At 29.6% G+C, this 7,140-nt stretch overlaps 1 non-coding gene across 1 annotated transcript; it reads right to left on the reverse strand.

Annotated features, from left to right (window-relative positions):
* Window positions 1-415: 415 nt before the first annotated feature.
* TRNAD-GUC lies at window positions 416-487 on the reverse strand. Its single transcript has one exon. It is a non-coding gene; the product is annotated as a tRNA-Asp (tRNA).
* Window positions 488-7,140: the final 6,653 nt, after the last annotated feature.

Genomic DNA, 7,140 nt, shown 5'->3' on the forward strand with positions numbered 1-7,140 from the left:
TTTTATATTAACCAGCTCTGCCGATTTTAAGAAAAATAAGATAAATTAAATTAAATTTTTCATCACCACTGATATACTATACAATATATATTATACACATTACATTTTTACATACTATTCATTCATGCGATACAGTAATACAATAATATATTAAATAACAACAAAAAGTCATAACTAATAATTAATAATAAATAAGACTTATAGCTGTAATGTAGCTATTAAGGATTTATTTATTTCAACTTAAAACGCTCATAAAAATTATTATGCATTTACGATTAGTTTTACAAATTACAAAATCCCTTCTTTGGCCACTTAAAGTACGAGGTTCTCTTCCTTATCGGAAAAGATATTGAGAATAAAAATGACGGCGGTTTTTAATAAAAAAAGAGCGTACTTTAACTAGCAAAAAATTTTCCTCCCCGGCGGGGAATCGAACCCCGGTCTCCCGCGTGACAGGCGGGGATACTTACCACTATACTACCGAGGATTGTGATGGAATGGTTGAAATAAATGTCTCTTCATTATATTTTTTATAATATTTTGTAACGATATATTAATGTATTTAATGATCATTAATATATTAATGATATTAGAATGATATCATGGGAGTTTTATATCATGACGACATTTTTGTCAGCGTAATATATTTCCAATTTTACAAATCAATTTAAAACATTGCATTATACATCATTTCATTATAGGTATAGGTGCTTTCTTATTTCAGCTATTTGTTATAATATTTTACATTACATTGGTACAATATCGGCGCATTCATTCAAGTACTCAATTCAATGCAACCTAGGTATACATAATACATGGTACCTATATACAAGAAATTGCATTATGTTAATATTTATGACACCATGTTAAGATGTGAAGGGGACGTCACACCCGCGTCCCGCAAGTGTTGTCTCCGTCTTACAAAATATGTTGTACAACATAGCAAAAACTGTTTTGCGCGGGACAACTTTTCTCGCACCATATTTGTTGTGAACTACCAAATTTTCACAACACATAAAGAAGAACTTTATTTGTGCAACAATATGCTTTTTATTAATAGCACTATACAATCATTTTTTATAAGCCAATGGAAAAAACCAAAAAACCAAATGTTTAGAAGCAAATAACTTTTATTGTATTTATGTTATCTAAAATATAGGCACGCTGTTGCATAGATAATTGTCTAGCCTATATGATCAGAAATTTTGGAGCCTCTACCTACAACAAACACAGAAAGATAAAAGTTGCCCGCGCTCTTCATCACTCTACAACACTTGGTTGTCGGTTGAAAAAGAATCTGCACCAAATTCCGATACGAAATGTTTCAAACGGCCAACAATAACTGTTTGTTTTTCGTTCGGCAATGTTTAAGGTGAAATATGAATAATTTTTGTTTATCGTATATGGTATGTTATACTTATGGATATCTAATACAAAAACACAAGATCGAACGGATGAACGCATAGATTATAGAAAGTACAAAAATGTTTTAAAAGAAAAGTGTTTGTTTAGAAAATATAAAGTTATACAATTATTGAGATGGAACATTTATTTTTAAATGAGATAATATTAAATGTTTAACCTAAATTATCAGAAAAATTATTATATTTTCGAATGTACCTAATAGTACATTCAAATATATTATAATCAAAACATACAACCAGAAAATTATTTAGTATAATTTGTAATTATTTATAAAATATAATTACTGAAACAAATTTTAGAATAAAATAAATTGTTCATTAGAAAATACGTAAGCCTAAATATTTTTTGTTAAAGGATAAAAATTACGAAAAATATTAATTAAGCTCATGTAGATTTTTTGAAAAAAACTTATATTTAGACCGAACTTAGAACAGAAAAATAGTTCGTTCGAAAATAGTTTAATAGATGAGTGTTTTTTTAGAAAAAATATTTATATATCGGATTCGGGAATTGCATTACGTTCGAAAACTGGGTGGGCTAATCCTACCAAGCCCCCCTTCTTGCACTTATGGGGCACTCGTAAAATTCTGCCTCTCATTTTGGCTAGCAGAGGGAGAAGTGGATGTCAAGTGTTAAAAATAAAAATTATAGGTAATACCTATATAAAATTATAAAATATTACTTGTGTGATTAAATAATGGAACAAATTCACTTTAGTTTCCACGTGTTTTTCTGTTTTTTTTTTGTTTTTGAAACATGCATTTCAACGAGATAGGAACGATGGGACAAAAAAAATTTGCAGAACTCATTATGTTGTAAGTTGTACCCTTCTGAAGTTCCGAAGTTGGCCATTTTCTGTTTTTACGCATACACACATCGTTGCGGTTTACCACCGCGCACCGGTGCTTTTCACGAATTTTGATTTGATTTTTAAAATCCTACGTATTTTAACGAATTAAGAACAGCACATTAATACATAATAATATAGTATATATTAGTCGCTCTTTAGTTATTTATACAATCTATACCGAGAACAAATATTTTATACTGTATTATATTTATTTAGAGCATAATATTATGCTATATAAAATAATATAATAATTATTAAATTTGACTTCTAATAAAGATGATAAGATATCAAAAAAAAATTTAATGAACATATTATTTACTAACATTTTATTTTCGGGACTGAATGTATCATGTACTTTTTTTCCAAGATTCAACTTACCTATTACCTTTTTTTTCCGGGACACAATTTATTAAGATAAGATCATTTGAGATTCAATTTAACAATCTCGTTATTTATATAGATTTATTAATTCATGGAATTACGACGATAACTTAGCGTCTTAGGATGCAAGTGCGAATAATACAAATCCGTAGTAGCCTATAGTTCATCGTATTTAATATTTACCTAATTAAATAAATGTAAAAGCTATTTATCAAAACTGTAAGACGCGTGTTAATTTTTATTTTTAAATATAAGCCACCCGATATGTCCGGGTGAAAACAAGAAAACAGAAAACAAAGCTTAAAATCGTTTGCATAGAGTAAAGACTATGTAGGTACGTGTCTACGTATAGTTTTAATAGTGGAAATAATGTTTCACAAAGCTAGGTACAATATTACTCTGGTTTGTCCATAAAAATAAAACAAAAAAACCGCCCAAAATATATTAATATATAAATATTAAATACTCATAAAAATCCGGGATGATCAGCCATAACTTAAATACTATTTTAGGTACACTGTATACAAATTTTTTTTCAACTACAAAGCTGTACCAATATAGGCTATATTCTATATCCCACTTCGCTAAGTCCGCAATCTACCACAGGTTAGGTAGATTTCTTACCTGATAAATGATAATATACTGTTCGCATAACCATAAACGAAACTCGCGGGCCATAATATGATTTTGCTTCCATACCTATATGCACAACGAATTACACCCAAAAGGAGTTAATTCATCACAATCTTTTTCCCGGACAACGCCGGGTTATTCAGCTAGTATAGAAATAATTTCAACATTTATACTATTGAATAATTTTAACTTTTAACGTCATAGTATTGTAATATATAAAGGACGATTGATATAAAAAAACATTCAAACACCACTTCCTTATGCATTCAAATGTGAAATAGGATCATTATATATTATTATTATATTATTAATTTAATACGATTACAATAATGTTACTAAGAAAAAGCCGAACGCTGTGCTAAGGTAAAATTAATTAAGGTATAGATGAAATCGAATTATGTTGTTTTGTTAAAATGCCACATGGGGTTTGAATTTGTATGTATTATACTTTTATTTCGAATAATCAAGACGGAAATTTAAGTATTTATATTATTGAATAATATTTTAACAAAATATAATATTATGCAGCGTCAAACAGTAGAACAGCACGGCTACGTCAGACCGGTAGTGTCGCCGCGTCCAGACGTTGAAGGGAAAACGTAGGTACCTTAATACACAAAAGATGATTCGTAGAAAAAACATCTCCTAATATTATATACATGTCTCCTTATATAAAATTAATGTGAAATGTCATTAAAATATATTGTTGATACGATTACATTGTTTCCAAAAAAAAAAACCGAACGCTGGCTAAAAGTAAATTCGTTCCAGATGAATTGGAATAAATTAAAATAATGTTTTTTTTCGGTAAGATACCACATGGACCACATGGGGTTTGAATTTATGGGTCTTTTACTTTTATTTCGAAAACATCAGGATACGCATTCAATACTCAGCTCGTTTCTATAACGTTAAAAATGATACGTAAACGTGGAAACACCTGCTGATTCACACAGAATGTAAAATAATATACGTCATAAAATGAAGGTTACAAAAAATACAGAGTAAAGTAAATTCGTTTTGGATATATTATTTACTGTGCACTAAATTCAATAATATACTAAAATATGGATTCGCAGTAGGTACCTATTGGCTATAGTAGATTATTAAGGTTAGAACAACAGTTTTGAGTATTACCCAAATTGGTTCGTTAAAACTTATTTAATATTATACCCACACGGCCACAATAATTGTGTTTTGTTAAGATTTAAACATAAACAATTAAAAATATAGCATTACAAGTTACATATTACATAGGTATTATAAAATACAAATGTTGTTTTTAACGTCTAGAAACTATGTAATAAGATTTTTTCTAAAACATTAATATACTTCACCTGTGAATCGTTTCCCTACAGTCAATATAAAAACCTAAAACATATACGACTCAACCCAAAAATAAAAATACAATTTAGACTTTCGTATTATACGAAAAGTAGATGTTTAAACGATTAAGTGTCTTACGTTAAATGGATCATCCTGTATATATTTAAACATAAATACAGAGCAGCGAGCACTACTTTTCCAACCAATATTTTTTATTCCTAGAATAAAAAATTAATATCTCTCTTTATTCATATCAAATTATTCTATTTATTTTGATTTATTTTCATATCGTTTAATCGATCTGCTGATTGCTAGCCGGAGGAAGCCAGGTGTTGTAATTATTGTTTTTACCGTAAATGTAAAACATAATATTATTAAACAAAATATATAATTAGAATATTTAAAATTATAATATTATTATTAATGTACATTTTAGTTGTCGGTATTAAAATAACTAACTCTCCGTCAACTATATTATCTGTGCGACACTCAACACTAAATAATAAATAAGTAAGAGCGAAAATATCCAACGAGTCCCATGGTTAAGCATTATAACTATACATATTCAATAGAAGCAGAAGCCGCAGGGTGTGTGTGTGTTTATGGGCCGTGTTTTTTCGTTCTTCGATAAGATTAAAGATACTGTATGGTCGCCTGTCTGGGTGTTATTATTATAAGGAATACTTGTGCCGCAGCGGGTACTGGCAACAGAGGATCGGATCGACAAAGAGCCTTAGGTACATACAATTATATTTGAAAATTATCCCTCAGTCAAGGATCGACTATATAAATTGTGTGCGCGTAATGAAAAAAAAACCTTCGGGCTATATTTTATTTTGACAGTTTAGAAAACGATTGTTATCGAGTATCTAAGGGTACCTATAAAATGCTCGATCGGCGCCGCTAAGTCGCCTTGCATTAACGACGCCTGCGTGTTCAGACTGATTGAAAGACAATATATAGGTATATGGACGTGGGTAGTGAGTGTCTGTGATGGTATGTTTTGTTATCAAATACAGGGGGAAAAATATTTTTAACACTGAACACTATTTTATGTATACTACCTGTACGTAAATAAATACCCAAAACTCGTGCACAACAAGTAGGTACCTGTACCATTTCATGCACCGGTCGTCTCCGATGGAAGTGTAACTGTGTACATTCATTTAAATCTCAGGACGACTATGGTTATGGTAAATCCAGTGAACATCGCCACATTCACGAAAACGACGCAGTGGAAATTTTCAATTTAAAAATTAGATTAAGAAAATTCCATTCATCGTACATATTCATTTGCTTAGATATACTCAAAGTTAGCGGAATTGTTACATTATTATTACAACTTCTTATATCACCAATCTTATAAAGAGGAATAATTATTGATTTTTAAAGGTAGAAAGAAATTCACCCATTACAGAGCATTTATTGAAAACAATAGACAATTGTAGTGATAAATAAGTTGCTGTTTTTTTCATTATAATATTATTCAACAAACTAATCGAACTGGCTGCTCGCGTTAAGGTGCGTTTTTAAATAAAAATACGGAACACTCATCGTAAAAACAAAATAATAAATTGTTTTTACATACATAGGTAGTAGGTACTATAATCTATATTAGTAGCCAGTAGGTACCTGGTATACAAAATAAATTTAATTTTGATATCTACTTGATTAATTAATATTATGTATACCTACCTATATTTATATACTTAGCTAAATATAATATAAAAAAATAAATTAAATACAGCTATGTTCATCGCAGCTGATGATTTAAATAAATGTATTTTTCATTTAACAAAGTTTTATTGGCATTTAGGAACTTATAGAAAAAACCTATGAAGACCTAAAGAAAAAAAAAATTAAACAAATTTGAAAAAAAAAATTTCCATATACAGCTCAAAACGAATCAAAATATTATTAATATTAGTATAATTATTAATAATCATTCCATCACAATATTACACGTTTTCACGTTTTGGTTCCATTTCGTAAAATGTTTAGCGCCCCCATTAAGGTACGTTTTCCCTGTAGCGTCTGGACGCTGCGTCTAGCGTCACTACTGGTCTGGACGTAGGTCGGCGTCTGACGCGGCCGTGCTGTTCCACTGTTTGACGCTGCAGGGAAACCGTAGCTTTACGCCACTGTGTATGCATTATACACCCTAATATAAGGTATAGAATTCGTTTTGGGTTGATACTTCTACTGTTAAATTTTGGTAAATAGTACTATACAATTATTGTCTGTGTGATTGTGTATGTCACAAATATAATATATGTATAATAACTAGATGTTAACCTATATTATTTTGATATAAAAATGACGGTTTGAGTTTGATCACGCTTAATAATGTTTTTAATTATAATAATGTAATATCATCATTGTCCTATGCTAAACCAATCCTAACTGTGGTGATATTTAATAGTTCTTTCACGCAACACAATAAAGTAAAACAATAATTATATACCACATTATTTAATAATGATAGTTGTTGATTAAACGCATTGCCTGTTAGTCTATACAACTAT

Source organism: Acyrthosiphon pisum, chromosome X (genome assembly GCF_005508785.2).
Source record: "Acyrthosiphon pisum isolate AL4f chromosome X, pea_aphid_22Mar2018_4r6ur, whole genome shotgun sequence".
In the NCBI taxonomy this organism is placed as follows: domain Eukaryota; kingdom Metazoa; phylum Arthropoda; class Insecta; order Hemiptera; family Aphididae; genus Acyrthosiphon; species Acyrthosiphon pisum.